The sequence below is a fragment of the Adiantum capillus-veneris genome, chromosome 11 (genome assembly GCF_014529385.1).
Source record: "Adiantum capillus-veneris isolate H3 chromosome 11, ASM1452938v2, whole genome shotgun sequence".
Taxonomy (NCBI): Eukaryota; Viridiplantae; Streptophyta; class Polypodiopsida; order Polypodiales; family Pteridaceae; genus Adiantum; species Adiantum capillus-veneris.
Window position 1 is genome coordinate 101,612,940 of NC_140941.1, and position 25,339 is coordinate 101,638,278.

The 25,339-nt window shown below is 40.7% G+C and overlaps 1 pseudogene; it reads left to right on the forward strand.

The window, feature by feature from the left end:
* The first annotated feature begins 6,263 nt into the window (after window positions 1–6,263).
* LOC147447740 (uncharacterized) lies at window positions 6,264–23,050 on the forward strand (annotated as a pseudogene).
* Window positions 23,051–25,339: the final 2,289 nt, after the last annotated feature.

Consider the following 25,339-nt stretch of genomic DNA (forward strand, 5'->3'; position numbering starts at 1 on the left):
AGTCATCTGCTGATGAATAATGATGTTACTACAGAAATAGAAGCACAGAAATAACGAAAGTCACATTAAGATGAAGAGGACATAAAGTATGCATCTCTGCACTCTTAAAACGACGAATGTTAATCTTTGTGCTTCTATGTAGAATAATCAACAATGATTTACTTGAAGATTGTAAATTTTATAGGCCACTCTGAAGTGAGAGGTGTAGCATCATGCTACTACACTCCACGAGTCGACCTCTAATCCTAACTCATCTGTATGGTGAGAGATATACTACTACACCATACAAGTGAGAATCTAAATTTACCCTAAGCCTTCCCTGGAGTGAGTCATATGACTACACACCACGGGAGAGGAGACTATATTCTACACACCTCTGGAGTGATCCATATGGTTACACACCATGAAGTGGCCTACGAGCTGCAAGCCAACTTTGTGGTGAGAGTCGAAACTACTGCACCACACAAGTCTGGCACAACACACAAAAAAAGTTAGTATTTACTAAAAATTAAAAAAATATACCTGAAAACTGCTATAAATGGAAGGGGCTGTTGCTATCTGCTAATCTTTCAAAAGCTCCAAGCTCTGCAAACCCCCAAAAAGTCTAGAATGCTTTTTGATCGAATACGGCGACGATTGTATATATATAGACTTTTTCGATCGAGATATTTTTCAATCAAAAAATATCTCGATCGAAAACTGTTTTATACGGGTATGCGTATATTATTCGGAAATACGGCGTATATTGACGTTTTGTACGTATAATTTTTGTTATAAGGGCGTATAAATGCAACGCAGTCTATAGCAACTAATAAACATGCATCATGGACAACAGGATTGTAAGTGCACTCTGTGCTAAAAGCCCATTCTGCATCAACATCAACATTACAGTCTCCTTTTACTGAAGACTCAAGAATGGTTGTATTTGTAGTGGAAGCAACATTTGGAGTGGAGTCACCCTCTTTCTTCTTAGCCTCTTTGGCCTTCAACTTAGGACACTGCTTGATCAAGTGATCATTACCTTTACAATAATGGCAACGCATCTTCTTTTTGCCCTTATCACCAAAATTTCTAGATGAATTGCTGCTAGTAGAAGCATTAGGAATAGAAGTTTTTCCACTCGCAGCAGAACCATAAGAAGTGGTTGCATTGCTGTTACCATCCTTTCTTTGAGAAGCAATAAAAGCCTGTTCAACTGCACGCTACCTAGTCCTATTTTTTCTGGAAAGTGATTCTTGCAACAACAATGTGCATAATGCATCAAGCTTGACAACTTCAGGATTTCCTTGGGTCATCAGTCTCCAAGTACTAGCAAAAGTCTGGTAGGAATCTGGTAAGGCATCAAGAACAGTCTGCACAAGGAAACTATCTGAAATGACTTCACCTGCAGAAATAAGTTGCTCATTGATATCCTTGACACCAGCAAGAAAAGTGTCCATATCATCTTCCTCATGCATAATCTTCGACTCCAGCTCTTTACGCAGCAAAGAAATTTTAGCCTCATTGCAACTTGCATAAAGACCAACCAATATATCCCAAGCCTGTTTTGCAGATTTTGCTGAATGAATGTGAGGAACACATGCTGCGCTTCACAGAAAACATAATCAATGCATGAGCCTGCGCATCCTTTACATCCCAACAAGATTGTTTTGCCGTTGGCAAAACAACTCTAATAGTAGCAATCCTTACAGAAAGACCTGCAACATCGTCTACATTCTCAGAACCAGGACGTACATCAATGCCCTGCATAATATTCTAGACGCCTTTTGACACAAGAACATGTTGCATCATATAAGCCCACATAGGGTAATTGTCCCCATCCAACCTGTCCTTAGCAACAAACATCTTAAAGACATCTGTGTTGTTGTCAGCCATGGTAAATGCTGCACTTGATGTGAAAACTGCCCAAAAATAGGAGAAACGGACAGGGAACAATACGTGCTATATAGCAAAAACCATAGAAGACTGTAAGGCACCTGTTATGCAGAAAACGACACCGAAAGAAATTCTGCACAAAATGACAAAATTGCTTGTGCAGACCTGCCTGTAGTGGAAACGAAAGTCGAAATGAGCCCGAATCATAAATCTAAGCAGATTAAGCTCTACGAGCTTGCCCGAAATATTTATCGACCCGCGAACACTCGCCTAACCTCACTGTAATCGGATAAAGTGAGCAGGCGTGTGCTGGAGCAGCTGGCGACTAAGCTCGGGAGGATGTAACCTGCTCTGATACCAATTGTTGGAATTAGGGTTGCAGAGAAACGCACACAGCTTGGAGAAGATGAAGGAAGCTCAAGGCACGGGGGAAAGAACCTCCTAAAGAGGGAAAAAATGCCCCGGCAGTCCTAGTGTGTTCACACACATCAATACCACATGTATATGGTAGCACTCCATTCTATTGTAGTTTGCAACATCTTGTTTGTGAGCTAAATGCATTGATTTGAGGTCTTAAATGGTTATTTTTTGATGTTTTGACCTTGGAAGAGCGTTTCTATGCTTGAAGAACCTTTTTGTGTAGTTCTGTTTCGATTTTCTATACATTGTTTGGGATGGATCTTGATTTATGTACCTTCCTAGATGACTGTAAAACTTGGTAGGAATATGCCCTTAGTCATTGTAACACCTCTCCTTAAGTTTCATTGCATTCCAAATTTGTTTGGATGCTAAAAAGACGTGATGACCTACAGTGGTCAAATTGGACATAGATTGATTTTTTGACTAGGAAGTGGTTGATTTGCTATTGTAGACGTATGAATAGTCCTTTAGGTTCACTTTGGTGAGATTGACGATCTCATTGAAGCTTTGTGTTCTATCGCGAGTCACTTCCTTGCATATTAATATTATGTTAGTACCAAAAAGCTATGCCGTAGACGTCCATCGGCGACCTGTTAACATTGGTGCCACTGCCGAGGAAGTCGATCCTTAGGTGGTGAGCGACCTAGTTGTACAAAAAATCCTTTCCAAAGAGTTTGACACCCATTCTATTTACACTTAGACAGTAAAGCAGTTAGACGTAGGTTTAGTGATTAGTAGAGATTGGAATTTAGGATCAGCCAGTGCTACTCCTTATGAGAAAAGAAAGCTATGAGTGAAGTACAAACAAGTATTTTGTTGTTTGATTCACATGCTTGAAAAGGATTGCTTCACTGTACATTTTGTTGTCATTTTTGTACTGTTAAACTCATTTATGTTTGTGCATATACTTTAGTTTATAGGAGTAGGTTAAGTAACAAATTCCACCATCAATTGGGGCCAAAAGAATCAAGGTACAAAACTGTCCAAAACCTTATTTTGGTGCCGAAGACCATAACTCTAAAAAGTCATAAAATTGATGGTCAAAGCTTCAAAGCTGAACTAAATTCAGCAAAACTTGGCAAAAGGGGATATACAAGCTTGCATGAGATAAACTGAGCAATTTTCTCCTAGTTTGCCTGCCCAACATGGATCGCGATCCATGTACCTTTTAGGCCAAATGAGTAGAAACTGTCTCCATTGCTTAGAATTGACTCTCAGACAACAGAATCCTAAGTTTGCTCAAAAATAGTATGCTAAAAGAATATCCAGATCAAGAAATTGGGCTACGTTGAACAAAACCATGAAAATTGAGAAAATTGAACTTTTTATTTGACCAAATTCAAAAAGAGGTGAGAATTGGGTTCAACTAAAGGCAAGGAGCCAGCAAAAGAAAAATTCATGAAAAGATGCTGCCAAACATGGATTGTAATCCATGTACTAGGTTGACATTTGTACATGATAAACCAAGAAATAATTGCTTGCAAAAAAACCGCAAAGTAGACACAAAATCTTGCTTTTGGCCTGGAAAAAGTGGGACAAATCCAAAAAGATTTAGGGAAAAGAATCACCATAACCACTATTACAAACTCATCAAATCTCATCACGATCCATGTATCTTCTGTGAATTTTGAGCTGATATTTGACAGTTGAACAAGACTGTTTTGAGGTACTTTTTCCTAAACTACCATTGCCAAAAAAGTTCAAAGAACTGGGTCAAAAGGGCATAAAACAACTCAAGGTGAAAACCACAGGAACAGACCCGAGGATTGACATTTGGTTGACCTAAAAAAGTCTAAATTCTACAAAACCCCTCAAGTTGACATGAGGGAGCCAAAAGGAAGCTGTGTGCTAAGTTTCAGCTTAATCTGCCAACTAGGTACATGGATTGAACTCCATGTTCCTCTGACACACATTGATACAAAACTTGCACCATATCTAGGAAACCTTCCATGGACTCTAGTGATCATTTCAAAACTGAATTGGAATATCCAAAATCAAGCCAGAAGCCCAAAACTATCAAGCATTCTGAGCAGGTGCCAAAACGGATCTAAGTTTAAATCCAAAAATCCATTTTAAAAAAAATATAGTGCCAAATGACCTATTAATTATTATGATTCTATTGGTACCAAGAAAAGTAAGTTTGGCCTTTCAACATGGATCGCGATCCATGTTCGTCTGAGTCAGAATAATAGTAAAATTTGACCAAAGAGAGAGATAGTCCCCAGGACCCTGGTGGCTTTTTCAAAATTGAAATTGGACCTGAATTGTTGATGTTGTGAGAAAAAATGTGGAGTATTGAAGTATCTAATTAAATTTTGTCGATTGAATGCTTGAACAAACATGAGCGGCTATAAACTCATAGCCATCAAGCATTTTTTGACAAGTTGCAAGTGCTAGAGAGTACGACCCAACAAGTAAGACCAAATCGGGGAATTCAAGTTAGCCAATGAGATAACAAGGTTTGGATTTTGTAAGATCAATTCTTCATGTATTTGCGACTAGGAAGATTGTGCCAAAATAGGAATCCCAGTGTCATAGACCAAGTGAGCAATCACTCAACTGAAGGTAGTGTGAATCAAAGACCACTACATTCTCTAGAATCTATTATAGGGAAAGTTTTTCTAATACCTCATCAAAAAAATCATACACCCGACTGACGAATCCAAGAAGGTGAATACTAAGGAAGGAACTTTCATGGGGGCAAGTCCTTTACAACCTCCATCATCTTAGGACTAGATTTCCATTGAGATGCTACTTTCCTTACTTTTAATTTGGTTTCATGGTTGACAAATGAATGAAGCTAATGGATTCAACGGTTGAGGTTTGTTGTCTTCCGACATTTTTGTACCTGCATCACCATACAGTGATTAGATATCATTTGGGTAAAGCTCATGTTCAAGTTGGATCTCTCAGCAATAGGAGCTGACTGAAGCATTGTGCTTCCATCTTTCCTATTTTTGATATCCTCCCACGGATCTTGTGGCCATGGTTCCTCCACTTTAGTAATTGGTGTAGGTGCCTGTGAATACACCCCATCTGTTTATTGGCTGCCATCCTCGTATCTAATGGTATTTCAACTACCAATTCTTTTTTGTCTCTGTCTTCGATCCCTTACTCCTTTAACTCTTGGATTTTTTCACGGATTAACACCTCAGCCCTTGGAGCAGTCGGAACAGGTGGTTCGATAAGAGATTGACTTGCCTAGATGAATTCCTTGGACATCTTTAACCTCTCTTTTTCATACCCTGGGTGAGGATACGTTAGCCAATTATGCTTCTGGGTTTGGTTGGGCTTTAACCAAGCTTCATAATCTTTGAAGATCGCATCCAAAGGTTCAAGGGTGAAAGCATGTATAGGTGGCCTGGAAAGTAATGTCAAGGACATTGCTTTTTTGCGCTTAAAAGTGGGTGTTTTAAAAGTGCTTCAAATCTCAAAAATAATATCATTCTCCTAAGGTACGTAAAGTGGGTCCTAACATACCACAATTAATGAGACTAAATGTAATTTACTACTGAACGCTGGGTCATTGTCCGCCGCGTCTTTCCCGCTTCAACCTGTCTGAGCTTTCTTTGTCTCTGAGATCTCTCTTGGAGCTCTATCTAGCTCCTCTCTGTCTCTCTCTCTCTCACAGAGCTCTTACTAAGCTTTCTATATTGCTCAGCCCCCCCCCCCCCCCCCCCCCCCTCTCTCTCTCTCTCTCTCTTTCTCTCTCTAATCATGGCTCCTCTTGTGTCTGAGCTCGCGCTCATATCTCTCTCTCTTAGCACTCTTTCTCTCTTTCTCACGAACTCTATCTCTATAGGTTCCTCTTCTACTTGATGATTCTTGAGGTATGTAAACACTTATTATGCTTTGTTAGTATCTTGCTAATTAGTGCAAGAAGTGCCATGTATTAATTAAAAGTATAGCGTGTAGTTATGATTTGTATTGTATTTCTTGTAGAGAAATCCGTTGAAAGTACTGCAACAATGGAGCACAGTGAAGAACTGTCTATCCTCTCATCGTCATTGAGTAGAGAAGCTCAACTTCAACGCAGAAAATTAATGAGGGAATATTGGGCTGCTCAGAAACAAAAGCAACATAAGGCAACGGTCAACTTTGTGACGGAAAGCAATACAGGGGAGATGGATGAAAGAAAGAAACGAAGGATATGTCAATCTATGGTACAACACTTTGATACATTAATCGTGGGAATGGATGCAAGTGGTAGGAAGGAAATCTTTGATGAACTTCTTCAACATCCTTGCTTCCTCACTATGCAGAGTAAATCCAAAGAGTTGGAAGCAATTATGCTGAGAAACATCCGCAACACTTTGAATCATGTGAAGGTCCCAAGATCTTCAGACGAGTTTTTTGTGAAGAAATCAGCAATGATGATGTTGGTGAATGGTGGAAGCAAGGATCAAAACACTGACATGAGCATACCGCAAGCTGCCAAGCTTATGGGGATCCACAAAAGAAACTTATATTCAGCTAAACATCACTTAATAGTGTCAAGTGAATCTGATGGTTCGTTCCCTGCATCTGCGTGTCATAGAGATGATGCACGGAGAACTCACATCACTCAAACTGTTAAAGACATGGACGGATGAGACGAGGGTGTCTCCCAACAAGAAAGATGTTTGCAGTAAGAGACTAACTAGATATTCATATGTAAAGCATCCAATCCACCTTCTTGAGGAGCCTCAGGTAATTGATATATTTTTTTAGCACTTTTTATTGGTGCTACAACTCATATTCCTGCTACAACATTATGTTTCTATACCACTTTTTATTGGTGCTACAACTCATTACTGCCACAACATTATGTTTCTATACTTCTTTTTATTAGTGCTACAGCTTGTTTTGGTGTTTTGCACCACTTTCTAGTTGTGTTGCAACATTAAAAAGTGGTGAAACATTACTATACTGGTCTCTAATTGTATCTGAACCACTTCTAAAATTTGATCAATAGTTCTAAATGTTTTTGAAGCACTTTTACGTGTGTTTCCACACCACTTTTTAGTGCCTTTGAACCAGTTTTTAATGTTTTGCAGCAGGTTTTAATGTTTAAGAAACAGTTTTTACTAGAAATGCACCAACGCTTCACCGTAAACCCTACAAAGTGGTGTTCACCCACTAAAAAGTCTTGTTTACCCAATGCTAACAGACGTGTTTTACAAACTCGTAGGGGTGTTACAGGTGCAAACATTTTTGGTGGTGCAACTCACTTTTTCCAAGTGATGTAGCAGCTTTTAGTCATGGTGCAACAGTTATAGTAGTGCCATAGAATTTTTACTGCTGCTTCACGAATGGTGCCCACCACCTTATGATGGTAACCAAAACCATATTAGTGGAGTTTGAACACATTTTGTTAGTAAACACTTACAAGTGCTGTCACACCACAATGAAGCGGTGGACACAACACTTACACGTATAAAAACCACTTTCACGTGGTGTCTGACCGCATTCAAGTGGTGAGAAGCCACTTTCATGTGCTAAGTCACTACGTCAGTCCATCACTCCATGCAAGTGGTGAGGCACCACTCCCAAGTGGTGTGACACCACTTTCAAGTAGTAACTGAAACCTTATCACTGCAATCAAGCGGAAAGTTCCCGCTTTCAAGTGGTTAGACACCACATTCAAGTGACAAGAAAACGCGTTAAAGTGGTGACTGTCCACTTTGAACTAGTTTCTCACCACTCTCAAGAGGTCATCAAGTGGTGAGACACCACTTTCATGTGCAAAGTACTACGTTAGTCATCACTCCATGCAAGTGGTGAGACACCACTCCCAAGTGGTGAGACACCACTTTCAAGTGGCCGAACACCGCATTCCAATGACTTGAATCCGCGTTCAAGTGGTGACTGCCCACTTTGAACTAGTTTCTCACCATTGTCAAGTGGTCATCAAGTGGTGAGATACCACTTTCAAGTGATAGCTTAAACCTGGTCACTGCAATCAAGCGGCAAGCTCCCGCTTTCAAGTGGGCAGACACCGCATTCAAGTGACCAGAATCAGCGTTCAAGTGGTGACTGCCCACTTTGAAGTAGTTGCTCACTAATTTCAAGTGGTCATCAAGTGGTGAGACACCAATTTCATGTGCTAAGTCACTACGTCAGTCATCACTCCATGCAAGTGATGAGGCACCACTCCCAAGTGGCAAGACACCACTTTCAAGTGGTATCTAAAACCTTGTCACTGCAATCAAGTGGCAAGTTCGCGCTTTCAAGTGGCCAGAAACCGCGTTCAAGTGACCAGAATCCGCGTTCAAGTGGTGACTGCCCACTTTGAAGTAGTTGCTCACTACTCTCAAGTGGTCATGAAGCACTTTTCACAAGAGCTTCTCCACTTCCAAGTTGTGTTGGACCACTATCTAGTTTTGATGCTGGTATGTCGCCTAGTATTTTGTCCCTCCTAGCTACTTTTTAAGTGCTAGATTTTAATTGGTGACTGGCTACTTTGAACTAGTCGCTCACCACTCTAAAGTGGTCATCAAAAACTTTTCACAAGAGCTCCTCCACTTTCAAGTTGTGTTGGACTATTATCTAGTGCTAATGCTGGTCTGTCGCCTAGTATTTTGTCCCTCCCAGCTACTTTTTAAGTGCTAGTTCTGAACTTCCCCAGAACTTTCATGTCCTTACTCACCACTTTTTAATCGTTGCCCACCATATTCAAGCAGTGCACACCATTTTTTATTGGCGGTTCATCACCGTCAAGTGGTTTGAATTCACTTTTAAGTCGTGCCAAACCACTTTTTAGTTACGCTGAATGCGGTTTCTCACCACTATTAAGTTGTCCTCACACAACCTCTTAATATTCTACCTTTTTGTATGGTTACTAGTTTCTACACTAATTTGTATTTGTGGTGCATTATTTTCACAGGTAAAACAATACTACTGAATGTATCATTACTAGTTTTTAGTGGTGCACACTAGTTTTTAGTGATATAGAATCACTTTTTAATGTTTTGAAACAATTTAACTAGTTTTGAATGCTAAGTTTATTTTTAACATTTGTATACATGTATATTGCAGGTGGAGCTTTATTTAAGATTCAAGACAAAGTATGCAGGTATTCAGATTTCCCAACGTTGCTTCGAGTCTATGAAACCGTTCTTTGTCCAAAAATTGAGGGCTACACCTGCTGTTGTATTGTGCATGTACAAATGATTTTCCTTAAAGAGGCAGTAAATCACATGCGAACTCGAAGTTTTGATCTTCATGGTTCTTGCTGCATGTGCAGTTGCCCTATATGCCTTCATCATGATGAAGTTGTGAACCATGGATGTCTTGCATACAAAAATGAAAGTATGAGTACCACTTCACTATTGGAGTCTATACTCTGCCCTATACTTGCAGAACATAGTTTCCATAACTACCAATGCTTAATGGGAACATGCAATGCATGCGGTGTAGGTAATATTTAGATCTGTCCAAGAGAAGAAGTTGAGCAGAGTAAGCAAGTATCTGTGAAGTTTTTTGAAAATATAGTGGGTGCCACTGGATTAAACAATGAAGCTAGAAAGAGCACTGTGAAAGACATTGTCCACAAGAAAATGCTGCCTAGAGAACTTTTCCGAGTGTACCAAGACCACTTGAAGAAGTATGTCACTCACAATTTTATATTTAGGTGGCAAGCACAACATTTCAAGGACTGCATTTCTTTGTTTCCAGATCATGTGGTTGTCTCCGTCGTTGACTTTGCAGAGAAGTACTCCTTCAAGGAGAAAAATGAGATCCAATCAATGCATTGGTACACTAAGCAAGTCACTATCTTTGTCCTGATTACTTATTTCCGCATCGCATCAGGTGCAATAAAGAAGACCATGCACTTTTTTGTCTCAGATGATAAACAACATGACACTTTATTTGTGCAGCATGATTTTCTCTTACATGCTCAATGGTTGAGAGATCAAGGGCTAAGCTTTAAAAAACATTGAGTTTGGTCAGATGGCGCAGCTTCACAATTTAAAGCAAAGCGACCGTTTTACTTTGTTGCTAGATATTGGAGCCTTACTGGCATGGAAATGAATTGGAATTTTTTTCCCTCAGGACATGGAAAGGGGGAACATGATGGGGCTAGGGCTGTCATTAAAAGGGCTCTAACTCATGATCAATTGAAGCAACATAGCATGCGGTTGACTTGTATGCAGTTGAAGTTGTCCTTTTTTTGAGAATGCATCTCAGTACTAGAGCAACTACTATGTATGACAAGCAAAAGAGGGAGGTCAGTAGGGTATTCTGGGAGGTCAAGCTAGGCAATGTTCAGCGATCCCATCAATGGGACTGCAAACCACTGAAGGGCTCAAGAGCAATGCACTGTGTGAATGGGTATTCTGAGAACAACACTTGTGCATTGCGATCAAAACGGTTTTCATGCTTTTGTTTTCCTTGCAGGCTTGGCCATTGGAGAAAGTGTATGAACAGATCACATGTGGAGACGTGGCAATATCACACTTTGGAGCCACTTGCTACTGATTCCCAATCATACGGAGAATCAGACAATGAGGAGTTCCATGGTGCCACTTATGCAGGTCATTATGACTCCTTAAGCGATGCTCTCACACCTGGAGACAATTTTGATGTCACTTCTGAAGAGAATAATGAGGAGTCTGTTGACTTCTACATTTTGAAGAGTGTAGTAGCTAAGGGCCCAACAACTAACGAGCAAATTGATGCATGGGGAAAAAAGATAGAGAAGCATACTTATATGGTCACGGGCCATTGGTATAAATCCCTACAAGAAAACTTGTATGAACTGTGGGATAACAAGCCATTAGTTTTCATATATTCCCACTTGATAAGGGAAATAAAGTTCCCTATGGAGCCTGTAGTGCTCGATGGCATAGGAGAAGTGTTCGAACTTTCCAATGAAAACCATGAGGCAATATACAATAGCATGCCCTTTGAATTGTAAATCAAATCTGATTTTATATCATCTAGTGAAAGATTGAACACGATGGAATTGGTGTAAACGTACGATGGAATTGACATGTTGGTTTTTGAGAATGCTTCACCACTCCTCCCTCCCCCCCCAAACATCACCACTAAAAAGTGTTGCAGTTTCAGAAAAACTCAATAAAAATTTACCACTTTTTAGTGGTACTAAAATGGTTTAGCACCACTAAAAAGTGGTTTAGCCCCACTAAAAAGTGGTTAAGAATGCTTCACCACTCCCCCCAAACATCACCATTAAATGGTGTTGCAGTTCCAGAAAAACTGTTGCAATAACATAATAAAAATTTAACCACTTTTTAGGGGTTTAGCACCACTAAAAAGTGGTTCTGAGACATTCAGAAGTGTAGAGACATGTATAGTGCAGAGACAGTAAGGTGCCAGAACTTCTGTATATTACAAAAAGTATATTACAACAATTATCCAGAAACGTCTACATATCCACCAAGAATGTACAATATATAACGTTTCTGGCACTTTCGGATGTACAATCTCATTCATCTCCATTTATGACAAAGTGCTCAAAGACTAGACTCGAAAGTTCATCTTTGGGATTGCTGATGGGGTTTGCCTTTGTATACTCCAGGGTATTGGGGGTTAGTGCCCATCTGCACAACCATGGCAACAGTGTGCGCGTGAGGTAATCAGGGTCTTGTTCTTCATCAAGAGGATCAAAGGTACCTGGACATATACAGTTGTCCCAGACATTGCGCAGATTTTTATATCAGGAGTCATCTACCAGCAATGTCCGAGAGGAGTCGTATTCTAGAAACTTGTTCCAAACATGGTAAAGGGGCTTGAAAGACAAAGGTTCACCTGCAAGGTCTCTTGGAGCTCCAGCAATCTCTTCAAAATATGACCACTTTTCACATTGCCAGTTTGAGAAGAGATCCCTAAAGTAATAAGTCCTATGTTCCCATATGTCTGGCCAACATGTACTGAGGATATGCTCAATGTTAGTAGCAGTACAAGTGTTCCAAACAATTGCATCTGCTGTTTGCCTCAAATCCCAAACAAATTGCTCAACATCTCTACGGTAGTAGATCCACAACTTCTCGACCACTCTTTTTAGTTTAACTCTGTCGGAAGCTGGACGTGGAGGGTGTTTAAGTTGTCCAGTCTTTGGATCACGTTTGGTTACATCTCGTTTCACGAATAGTCCATCGAGATCAAGGATGATGAGCTTTTTGATCTTGCAGAAATTCGAAACAAGATATCCCCATCTAGGGCAGTTTGGCAAAATCTCCTCAATTTCGGGGCAAACTACTGGTTCCTAGTCTTCCTCTACTTTATCTGGTGTTACATCTGCATCCTGCTCTGCATCCTGCTTAGCTGCTATGTCTTCAACCTTCTCATCTGGTTCTTGAACATCTCCAATCCAGCTAAGTTCTTCCATAGACAAGTAGCATGCCTTGAAAACCTCTATCAGACTGACATATTAACCTTTTCAAAGTACACTTGAAAAGTATACCTTCCAGGCTATTGATTTCCATTTCATTAACTTCCTGAACTTCTATGGCAACAGTCCACTTGGCAGGAGATACTAGAGAGAAAAAATAAGCTCTACTTGAAGATGCTCATGATGATGTCGGAAAGAACAATACGAGTACAATAAATAGACAGTCAATGAACAATATGAGTACAATAAATAGACAATCAATGAGCAATAAACAACTAGTGAACGAAAAATAAAGCCATCGTTTCATTATCATCAAAATGAGGGTACAAAGACAAAATTACAAAGAGGCTACAAAGCACAAAAGGTTAATAGAGGCTACAAAAGTTTCTTGCGGGACTTTGGTTTGGGAGGTTTAAGGTTGGGTGCTTGGAGGTTAGTCTTTTTCCGAGCAGATGAAGGCTCCTTAGATTCTTTACCTCCTGGAGTAGGCTCTGGAGGCTCGGATGCAACCTTATCTTTTTTCTTTGGTGTGGCGTGCTCTTCAATGTTGCTCCTCTTTCTCCTACGCCCCAAAATCTCTACACAAACCTGTGAAATAAGAAGTTCTGAGTCCTCATCAGAAAATTTCACTGTTGTATCCTTTTTAATTGGCTTCTCAGATGATTTTTCAGCGTCCTCTACGTCCTTGTTCATTGCAGGTTCTGGCTTCAGAGGCACCTTGGTTGACTCCTTGGATGCGTCACCTTGAGCTCCCACTACATCTACTCTTTTTTCAGCCCTTTTTTCTGCCTTTTGTTGGTCCGGAGTGTCTTCACCTTCTTGTTTCTGGGATGCATTCTTATCCCCGCACCCACCACACATGCTATCAATATTGGGCTTGCGTGATGACCTAGCTTGGGAGTGTGCTACATAAAAGACAATGTAATAATACTCAATATTAAGTTATGTGAACATTCAAAGAGAAGAATGTTCCATAGAATATTACCAATTCCATCAACAAGAGATCCAAAGATGCCTTCCATTGGATCTTTCTCTGCAATTACATGAAGAAAAGAAACAAAATGGTCAAGAAATGAATCTACAATCAGCTTCATATCATAAGGTATAAAAACATCGATTACCTGTACCAACATGCTCATCCATGTTTGCCTCTCCAGGTGCCAGCAGCTTCGAAGCATCTTTTAAAGGTTCCTCACATCCATGAAATAGACACTGGCAGGCAGACTTACAGGTAGTTACAAAACAAAGTGGGTGATACGGATGTTGACACCGGAGAATGTAGACACCGGTAACAACAGTCTGCATGATAGACATCCCACAAGCAACACAATCACCTAACTGCACACAGCTATTGTTTGATCCCAAATGAACAGGCGGCCTGATAGGAAGGATAGGCATTCTTGACTTGAAAAAATTAATAATCATTTCCACAAATCGAAGATGCCCTGTCGCCACTTCTACTTCCCATAACAAAGTGTCATGCTGACCCTGTAAAAAAATAGCACTACATACTTTATAAAACAATATAAGTGTTTGTGCATTACTTTCAAGAGTCTTCATCACTTTATGTGGTACCAATTAAGAGTGTTATATAAACACATTTAAGTGGTCTTTTACCATATAAAATGGTCTCTAACCATTTTTTCCTTAGTAGAGTTTAAACACTTTTAAGTAATATCAACTACTACTAGGTGAATCAATCAAGCTTACATACCTGTAACTCTGCTGCCTCTTCACCTAGGTTATCGAGATTGTGCACTTCAATATCAAGTCCCATGTCTTTGAAAGCCTCCTTTCTGATTTGAATCAAGGTCTCAAGCTTTTCCATTGCTTCCTCGTTTGGTACAAGCCCAGCCTTATACAACATGAGTTCCTCCATATCCTTGTTCAGTCTCTCTACGATCTTGGCGGCGCCTCGCATCAAACCAACCTGCTCATCTCTCTTTGTCTTTGATTGATCTAAAGCAATTTTTATTGCTTCAAGACATTGCTGCTTCTCTTTTAGCTTTTCAGCAGCATTAGCCTTCATGTTAGAAATAGATGCTACATCAGCCGTTGACGTAGAAAATGCAGTCGAGGAAACATTTGACATTCCAAATGTTCCCATCCAGCCAAAGGCTCGCTTCTTTAGAAATTCCTCCTTAGCCTGCCCTGAAAATTGATGCCCACCTGAGTATGTCTGCCAGTCAAAGCTTGTGCCAGTACTGTCAGTGTAATTAGGCATATTTTTTGCATTACATTTCCACTCGCTTCCAAGACATGGACCGTTTGTGGACCTCCATTTCTCCAATTTCCTATTTAAAGTTTTCTGTTGGCGTAACATTTTGATAACACCTTCAGCATACACAACCCATGAAACTAAACCTTTAGAATCTTCAGCGGCCTTGCACTTCTGCCAAGTAAATCCATGTGCAAAATGCACGCCTACCTCGTTGTTTGGGGGAGCTCCCTGATATACTTTGTGGTATAGCAGGAGACATTCTTCATACATTTCAGGCCTCAGCCCCTTTAAATGCATCTTCTCCTTTTGGTGGCGCTTGTAAAGCCATACACTAAGCCACTCCTCATCTGAGAAATCATCATCACATAGGAGCTTCGGATCCTGGCCAACCAAGCATAGCCCATATTCGGTATGAAAATCTTCCTTGGTGAAGCAAAATTTTGTTTGAGTGGGTAAGGCCACTTGTGGTACTGTCCACCTCCTTGTAAAAACATATAAGAATGCATTTTAGTATGTAATGAGCCATAATTAAACTTGTTTTATCAACAATAAGAAGTGGTTGAAATGATTTTTGCACCATTCTCAGTGGTACTGCAAAATTTTTAAGTGGTGGTGTACCACTTAATGGTTCTCAACCACTTAAAACTAGTTAGGTAACACTAAAAAGTCTTGCTACACCACTATTTTCTAGTGATACATCCCCTTTTGGTGTTTCTTCACCACTTTAAAGTGGGGCTCCAGCACATAAAAGTGGGCTGAACCACTGTTCAGTTGTGCTACACCGATGTGAATTGTACACAACTTAAAACTGGTGCTACACCAATAGAATGTGGTATCTCCTTGTAAAGCTTCATCACTTAAAAGCACTTAACCACCACTTTTAGCAAAGATGCAGAACTAATGATTATTGCACTTTTGTAAAGCATCACTAAAAAGTGGTTCTACAGCACTAAAAGTGGTTGACCATCACGCACCACCACTTAAATGTGATTTGAACCACAAAAAGTGGTGACCACCACTTTATTGGTGTTTACCACTTTATACCAAATAACGTTCAGGTTAAGAAGCACCACTTTTCAGTGGTCCTACAAACTTTTAAGGTACCGAATAACGTTCTAGTTAAGGAGCACCACTTTATAGTGATGTTCCCCACTTTATAGTGGTCTTCACCACTATAAACACCACTTAAATGTGATTTGAACCACAAAAAGTGGTGAGCACCACTTTATTGGTGTTTACCACTTTAAACCAAATAACGTTCAGGTTAAAAAGCACACTTTTCAGTGGTTTTACACACTTTTAAGGTACCAAATAACGTTCTAGTTAAGAAGCACCACTTTATAGTTGTGTTTACTACTAGAAAGTGGTGCTTTTTAACTAGAACGTTATTCGGTACCTTAAAAGTGTGTAAAACCACTGAAAAGTGGTGCACCATCGTGATGCTTTGCTTAAAAGTGATGCTTCACCACAAAATAGTTAGGGTTTTCCACTGGAAAGTGATGCACCCATTGTATCGCCAGTTTTTACTAGAACCTAACCTCTTTTTAGTGCTACCCAGCACTTTAAAGTGGTCCAGTATCATTTTTAAGAGATGGTGCACCATATCAGCATAACTATGTAGTGATGCAACCATGGTTTCTGCCCAACTTTAAAGGGTGCTGCAGGTGCACCACTTCAACACAGCCTATCAGTGGTGCTGTACCCATAAAAAGTGGGGTTCACCCACTTGATATTTACTAGTGGTGTGCACACTACTTTTTCCTAATAAAGCAACACTTTAATTGAATCCATGGGGAAAATACTTGCATCTAACCTGCTGAACATTTTGCTTCTTAGGTGTACCCTTGGGGGACTCGGAAGTTCTTTTTGTAGCATGCATGTGCAAAAAATTCAGAAATTTTACAAGACATAAAACCAATTTTAGAAATGCATGCATGATGCATCTAACCTGTTTTGATAGGCGACTCCTGCGTAGAGCTCTTTCCCTTCCTAGGTGTACCCTTGTCAGAGTCTGAAGGTCCTTTTGTAGCCTGGTTCTTCATCCTGAAAAAATCACAAATGCCACATAGATACAAGATCAATAGTTAAATGCATTCATGCTTGAACCTGCATGATGCATTCGTATAAGCATGCACACACAATTTAAAATCTGCATTCATGCTTCAAGCTGCATGATGCATTCTTATAAAGCATTCACAAGGGTGATCAATTAGATGTGCACAATGCATATACATTCCAGAAATAAATTCTAATTAACTTACACATGCATCATTAATAGTTACAATCCATGATTATCTTGCCACCCAACAGAGGGCAGACCATATCGCCAGGGGTTGAACCTGGGTCCTTACGCACCCACCCATTCACTTTAACCACTAGTCCAAGCCCCCTTTGGTTATCTTGCCACACATTCAGAGACAAGCATACAACGCTTCTACATCTGCATGAATCATGTTAAAACATGGATCAATGCTACCTGCAAATGCTACCTAGGAAAACCAGCCACATTCAAATTCAACCAACATTCAAGATAGAATGCTTCAAGCTACATGATGACACATACCTGTTGCTACTGCAGGGGATTTTTACTGAAGTTGATGACCAGCCCAGAAAAAAGTACTCCTCCTGAATTTTCTTCTTGTTGTTGTGATGTTGCTGCTTGTTGCTTCGGCTAGCAGAGAAACGCGAAGGAGGGAGGAAAGAGGGAATCAGAAACCTGAATGGCGCTGGCGAGACAGAGAGAGGGGGGAGGAACGAGAGAGACAGAGCGAGAGGGACGAGACTAGAGAGAATATTTGCATTAAGTTCTTGAACGTACCTTGAGGTGATCATTAATGAGTAAGCACTTTCACTTAGTACACATCAAATTTTAACCCTTTTTTTTCCATAAATTTTGAATTTAATCCCATTGTTTCAAACGCCTAAACCACCCATTTCCACCTATACATGCTTTCACCCTCAAAGACCTTGTCCACCAAGATAGATCCTCTCGATTGTATCACTAATGGTTTTGCTACATCACCCTTTTCTTTAAGGTCTCTTTCCATTATCAATTGTTCCTCTGTTTGCTGCAATTTTGTTTTCAAACTTGATTTTTCTTTCACTCTTTTGGCTTTCATCTTGTCTCTTTTTGCCTTCCATGATTTCCTAGGATTCTAATAAACAAATTCTCTATCTTAGTTTGGCTGGCTGGGATATTCCTTGCAGCCTCTTGTGCTTGTGCTCTTGTTACCACCTTTATTGGAATGGTTGGTTCTATTTCTAATCCACTTGAGCTTGATACAATTCCCATTTTGTTCATGGTAGCTTTCCCTTTGTTATCAGGGTTTTGAGACAAGGTGGAATGAGATGGTCATTTGTACACCCCTCACAATACCCAAAGAGTTTGATACGCTCTCCTTTGTGGGGGAAACTTCTTGCATAATGATCACCGCTGCATTCATAGCATGGTCCTAGAGGTGGTGGAGAAGCTTCTGGAGCCCCCATCAGTTGTCATGTTCTAGGAGGATATCCCCTAGGTTTGTAGTTTTGAGTTGGCATGAACATAAGCATATTTTCATCGATCAAGTAATGGTTTTTTGTTGGTTGTGCTATGTATGATGATTCTGACATCTCTTCAACCATGGAATTTGTCCATCAAAAGCATAAGAATTTCCATCAAATCCTCTCTCATAGGAATTGTATAAATCTTCTTAGTAGGAAACTACTTGGACCATACTCTGATCAGTAGGTGCTTCTATAGAGTTGTAAAATTCTTACCATGGCTCTGTTTTCATGAGGTAAATGAGGATGATCTCCCAACATAGGTTGAGGTTTTTCCTGCCCTTATACTGTGTTATTTTGTTCTACTTGGTATCTTGGAGGGGGTGGTAACTATTGCCCTCTAGGTGACCCATATTGTCTTTCTCTAACATAGTTTTTATTGTAGAAACATTCATGGGTCTCATAGTTTGTCCATTTTTTTGCAATAGCACACCACTTCAACACACATTGTACATTTCATCCTAGCCTTGGTTGTATGTTGCACCACTAAGTTGGATGATCTCCTCCACAAGTGTCACATTTTTGTGTGGGATGTTGTCGTGTGTTTGGTTCGTCTTGTTTTCCTTGGTTCATCCTTCTGATCAATTCCTCGATACCTTCATCAACGTCCGGCATAGTTGGGTTTTTCCCACCCAATTTCATCATGGTTTCATTGTGGATTCACTAGTGATTGAAGAGGTGCTACTCGTCCCTTGGTGTCTGTGTCCTCTGTCACCTCCCCATATGCCTTACAATTGTTTACCAAATACAACGCCTCTTTCGTGACTTGCTCAAAAGTAACACATGCCTTTAAATGCAAGTATTTTTTGAGAGTGTCATTTCTCAATCCTTCTATGAAAAGGTCTATCAGTCTCTCATCCTGAGGTAGTTCTCTAGTAGAGCATGTTTTTATGTATTGCTTAAATCAAAGTGAGGCTTCCTTCACCTTTTCCTTCTCCTTTTGTCTAAATGCATAGATCTGGGAGACAATATTATGCTTAATTCCTCTCTTTGAGAATTCCTCCGCAAATTCTTGAAGAAGTTGCTCGATACTTGGGAATTCCCGGAATGGTTGAAACCAGGTCAAGGATGCTTCTTCTAGGGTCAATGAAAATTGTTCATATTGAGTATGGAAATCGGTTACCTGTTTAGCACTAAACACTTGTTTGAAGATTGATACATGAGCATACGGATCTCCCGAACCACTATACTTTTTGGGTACATACTTTGCCACTTGAGAAGGTTGCATGCATCTAGACTCTGCAACCATTCTAACCATCCCTGGTCCTCTTGATGTTGTCTCTCTAGCTTCATATTCTCCCCTTGTCACTATAATTGATATCCACTCCACCATGCGTTCATCAAGTCTATATGTTCGATCTTGTGTAATAGTCGGAGGGATTCTAGTTGTGTATGTCAAATCAGGTTCTACACTGCCCCCGTGTGTGTTCATAGAATACCTAGACCCCGTTGATCCCATGGGCCCTGTGTTCAAGACTCGTTGGTGCCTAGATGAAACTTCCACTCTAGTTCTTACTGAATTTACATACCCAATTTCTGGTCTTGTTTGAGTATTCGTGGTTTTAACTTCCTTTGAATTTACATAGTATTGGTGGAGTGGTTCCCCAAAATATGTATATTTCTCTAGCTCCTTACGGTCCATAGGAGAGTATTTTTGGCCATGGTTATCCATTATGACCACTTGGATACTTCTCCCCTCTGTGTATGTAAAAATTTATAGTTTTTTGCGATCAGCCAGCTCCTTGATGCGGGGTTCATCACATCTATAACAGAGTGTCTGTTTTCCATTGTTGAATTTATATAGCCCCACGTAAGTGTTGTCTGTATTAAGCCACTCCGTCTCATTAGTGCACCTGAGCATAGCGTTTTGCTTGTCCATTTTGGGTGGTTCATCTACTAACTCTTCATCTACCTTGTCCTTGGTGCTAGTCAATCCCATTTGTCCACAATAAAAGGGGTGGGAACAACTAGGTACATCATCCCATCTCGGTCAAAGTATCTGTCTTCGTCATAGTCCACCTTTACAAGGTCCTTGAACTCGCTTGGCTTGTTTTCCAACACAATAGCAATCCATTCCATCCTTATAGATTCTGGCTTTAAGTACATTCTTGAATTGAAATTTTAGATACAACAATTTTACATTAGATAGAGACCAAAACTCTTCATGAGTTGATGCCGTCCTCTATCCATTGTATGCTAACTCTATCTGAGTTACTGCAAGTAAGACCTCATCTTTGGAAGAGGTTGGAATTTTTTTGAAGAAAATAGGGCTGGTAATTTTGCTACCAATCATTTCTCCAAGATCATTGAATAACCAGACCTTGAAAAAAACTTAACATGAGCCAGTACCAGTGAATAAGGTGGGAGACTATTGTGAAGGAAAAGAAGGGAACACGACCTTGCCTGTGGAGTGCAAAGGAGTAAAAACAATTGCTATATTGGATAGTGGAGCCGGGATTGCCATAGCCACAAAAGAAATGTGGGAAAAATGGGAAACTGTTAGCTGGTCGCCGCGTCGGACATCTACAACATAGCTCTTTTGCACTAACATAATGTCAATATGCAAGGAAGCGACTCGGGGTGGGGCACGGAGACTTAATGAGAGTGTCAATCTCACCAAAGTGAACTCAAAGACTACTCGTTCTTACAACAAAAGCAAATCAACCACCTCCTAGTCAGACAATCAGTATGCGTCCATTCTCAACACTCAACACAATCATGCCGTTTCGGTATCCGGAATGTCACGAAACTTAAGGAGAGGTGTCACAATAGTTATGGGATCAATCCTACCAAGTTCTATAACCATCTGGGAAGGTACATAAATCACGATCCATCACAAAAAATGTGCAGAAAACTGAAACAGAAGTACTTGCAAAGATCCTCCTTAATCATCGAAACACTTATCCAAGGTCAAAACATAAAAAAACAACCATTTTAACTCCCAAATCAATACATTTAGCTCACAAACGACTCATCGCGAACCACAACAGAATTGGAAATGATTACACTTAGATTGAAGAGCAAGAGACAAGGATACTATTCGGAACAGAATTTTGATTACCAGTTCAGGAGAAATGATGATTACAAATTGTAGTCACAAGAAGCTTTAGCAGCGTACGTTTTCTTTCCCAAGCTAATGATGATTATTCTTTCAAAACTAAGGTTTTTGACTTTAAAATTTAGGGGGCTTTCCCATGGCCAACCGGCCTCATACAAGGGGTAGACTCAGAGAACATAAAGAGAATATGGTCTAATCTTCTTTGATTACAACTCAATTTAGGTAGAGTTACAGGGTTTTTGCTGAAAAAATAGAGTATCCGCCGAGTTTGGTGTGCATACGCCTGCTCGCTCGTATCCACCAAACATTCCCCCCTTCCTATTCATTTGCACGCCCTCGTGCAAGCTGCATCTGAGGGAAGTCACTTTAGTGCCGTCTTTCTAGTGTTGTAGTGAGATTTCTAAACTTTTGTGCTCTAGCTTCTATCTCGACTTTGGTTGCCAGTTCTCTAAAAGGATTATTTGCAATGGTGCTCGGATAGGCAATGTGACGAGCTGTTAGATCTTTCGTCATTGGATTGAATATGGAAGAGTCCACTTCAAAGAAACCTTTCATGAAAGCTTCTTTGAAGGTCTTCATGTATTGAGATGGCAGAAACATGACTCTTGCATATAATCCCATGATAATATTTCTGCTGGGAATTTCTGTCTCCATGTTCTAGCACATGCCCCGTGTGCCCTCGACAAATACCTGCCATGGATGCTCTACCTCTTCAATGTCTCTAAAGGCTGTAATGCATGTAATGAGCATTTTGGCAATCTTTACCAGCATCTGGCAAGCGAGGTCTGGGATCTCCTTCATCATGTTGATGACTCCTTTCAGAGTTTGAACCGTGTAATTCTCTAATGGGGGTTGTTATTGATCGGCTTGGCTATGACAGGGTAGTTCATCACTACCGGTCTTTTGCTTTGCCAACTGTAAAAACTGTCCCAGGATCGCCGCCTGTTGATTGGACAGTAAGTGGGGTCAATCCTGAGATGTTGGGGAGCATTCCTGTAATATGTTTCGTTAGTTGGTCGTTGATCGAACCATTTCTTTCTCCAGAGGGGTTGATTGAGGACTATTTCAATCTGAAGAGCTGTAATTGGGACCTCTGTGTAATCCCCTCTGCTATTTGGTTCAATTTCACGGAGCATCTTTTGCTACCATAATCGAACCTCTTGCCGCATCAACGGTAGAGCGATCATTTCGTGCCCAAAATTTTTTACAACCTCATCTGGAGTGATCAAGAGGAGGGCAGCTGATTCTAGCACTTTCAATTCATATTCCAGATATGCCTTGTGCGACGGGTGTTTGACTTCTGAGATCCAATGCTGAATTTCATCTTTGGCCAACTCCAAGTTGGATGTCGTGGTTGGATCTGCAGACTCTTGTGTGCCTTTTGCAGTGCTTGTAGTTGCTATCTACGTTTATTGAGTTTCAAACTCGAAGTGATCTATCTTTCTCCCTGCTCAAATTCTCCGGTTTCTGGCTGATCCTTTGTCTGATTGGCTTTCAGATCCTCTACTTCCTTTCTTGCCTCAACCAGCTGCTTTTTCAAGTCTTCAATTTTCTCATCTTTTGCCTGTTTGCAGGGCCCTATGACCTGCTGTCATGATCTGTCTATCATATTTGTCTTGTTTTAGGGCTTCTTTTAACTCCTTAATCTCCTGGCTCAAGGAAGTAGAGCCTGCCGGCATAGTCAAGAGGAGGGTGTCTCCTGTATTGCCAAGAGTTGAGTGAGAGACCTGTTAACCACGGCGTATGAGCCTTGTAGCTTCTCATTTTGTTCCTTTTCCTTGGTTAGCTCCTCCTTGAGGCGTTGTTGTTCGATCTGTAGAACCGAGTTCACCTCATTGAATTGCTGAACTTCTTTATAATAGTAGCTTGCATTTTCTCTTTCTCTCTGCAGCTCCAATTGCACCTGGACTTGCACGTTATTTAGTGCCTCTATTTGTTGCATCAATTGATCGGATTCTGCTATTGTTCTAGCTACCTCCTTTTTGTTATCTTCCAATTCCAACTCCTTGAGGTTATAAAGATCTCTTTGACATTGAAATTGCAGTTTGATCTGCTCTCGGTGACTGTCAATATGAAAGAAGCTAACCATCTCAGCTCCTTCTTTTATGGCCGCTTGAGTGCGTTGCGTTCTTGGTCCCTACTGATCTGAATGCTCGACCACCTCAGTTTTCTTTTCCTCTTATTTTAAACCCTCTCTTGTGTCAGAGGTCGTGGCAGGCTGCGTCCGTGACTCCGTTTGTTGATTGCCTTGCTGTTCCGTTTTCTTTTCATCATCTTTTTTCTCCGATTGTCCTGCATGTTCGTTTTTTTCTTGTTCTGACCTCTCCAAAACTGTCTCAGCATCCTTGGGCGAGCTGAGGTCTTGGTGTTGTTCTTCTTGTCTCTCAGGTTGTTCCTCACCTTGCGAGAGACTTTTCTCCTCTTTGCTTTTTGCAGATTCTTCAGATGATTCCAAATCATCGATGCGTTGCTTCTTTGATTCTTCTTGCTGTCTCTGTTCCATCTTTTGTTTGAGCTCATTGTGAATTCTTTGCCGCATGGCACTGGAAATTTGTCGTTTCTCTTCAGCTTCCTTCTATTTTGTTTCTTGATTCTTTCCAAGGCCTCTTTCTGCCTGCGTATTAGAGGAACATCCTCGACTTCATCATCTTCTTTCTCGTCATTTGTTTCCATCTCTTGGGTTTGCTGATGATCTTTCTTTTGTTGGCGAAGCTTCTCCCTCAATGCCTGTGCCTCTTCCATTGTTCTTCTGGCATGAGTGATGGGGATAGCTTCTTCCAAATGTGTAGCCTTTTTCTTTAATCGAGTGTATCCCAGGGGTATCCTTCTCTTCCTCCGAAGATTGGTATTCCGAAGGAGTATCCCGTGGGTTGGATCCCTCCCCTTGGCTGCTGTGAGCATCGGACTCTGTTTTCTCACTGTCTGAATCCCTTAAAGGTGCACTTTGCCTGGTTTGTTTGACTCCAAGATTCGGTCTTGTAGAAGGCCCTACCACTGGTCTCACGGCTCTTTTGGATCTGTGGATTAGGTCAATTTGCGCTTGGGCAGGTTGTACATCATCAATCATGCCCAATGCTTGATAGGCTATTTGTGTGAGCATGGGTCCTCCGTTCATGTAAGCTTTACTTCGTTCGCCGCCCTTTAAGTTTGCTTCCACAACCGTGTCAAGGAGGTAGTTTCCAAAGTCGCAACTGACCACCCTGCCTTCAGCCAATCCCATCGCCATCACCACTGCCATATTCAACAAGGGTTCAATGTATCTGGGTGGCTTCTGTACCTTGAAATGCTGGGATATAAGATGCAATAGCAGTTCTGTTTCTGAGTAGATCAGGTCCTGATATGTCAGCTTGTGACCCCGTTGCTTCAAAAAGGCCTTATCATTGTCGATTACCTTTGTTTTCTGCAAGAGGTTGTGCGTCCCTTGTGGCAGATGGAGGGCTTTATTTATGATTTTCGCTATAATTTTTACTTTAATAGCTGCCCCGTCCTTGTCTGTCAGTGTTGCTTCCCCATTGTACTGAATTGTGCTTATGAGCTCGTGAGCCTGTCTGAAATCCGTTCCCCAAGGAGGCACTCTTAAGAAATTGTCGAGCTGTAAACACCTGACCCCTGCTTGCACTTCTGGATTCTGGTGCAAAGTCCACATTTCCTGGGGAAAGATGGTGGCCTTTACAATTTATTCGTCAGCGGCTTGGAACGTTCCTATGAAAATATTTGCCGGAATTGCTTCAAGTACTTTTTTTGTGAGGTGAGCTTTCTCATTTGATGAGATGTCGGTTATCTCATAGGGTGCCAAATGCCACTCCTTGTGTGCTTTCCGTCGGGGCATCCTGTTGCCAATTTGCTAGTGAAATCAGATTTTAGCCATTGAACAAAGTTGTCGAAA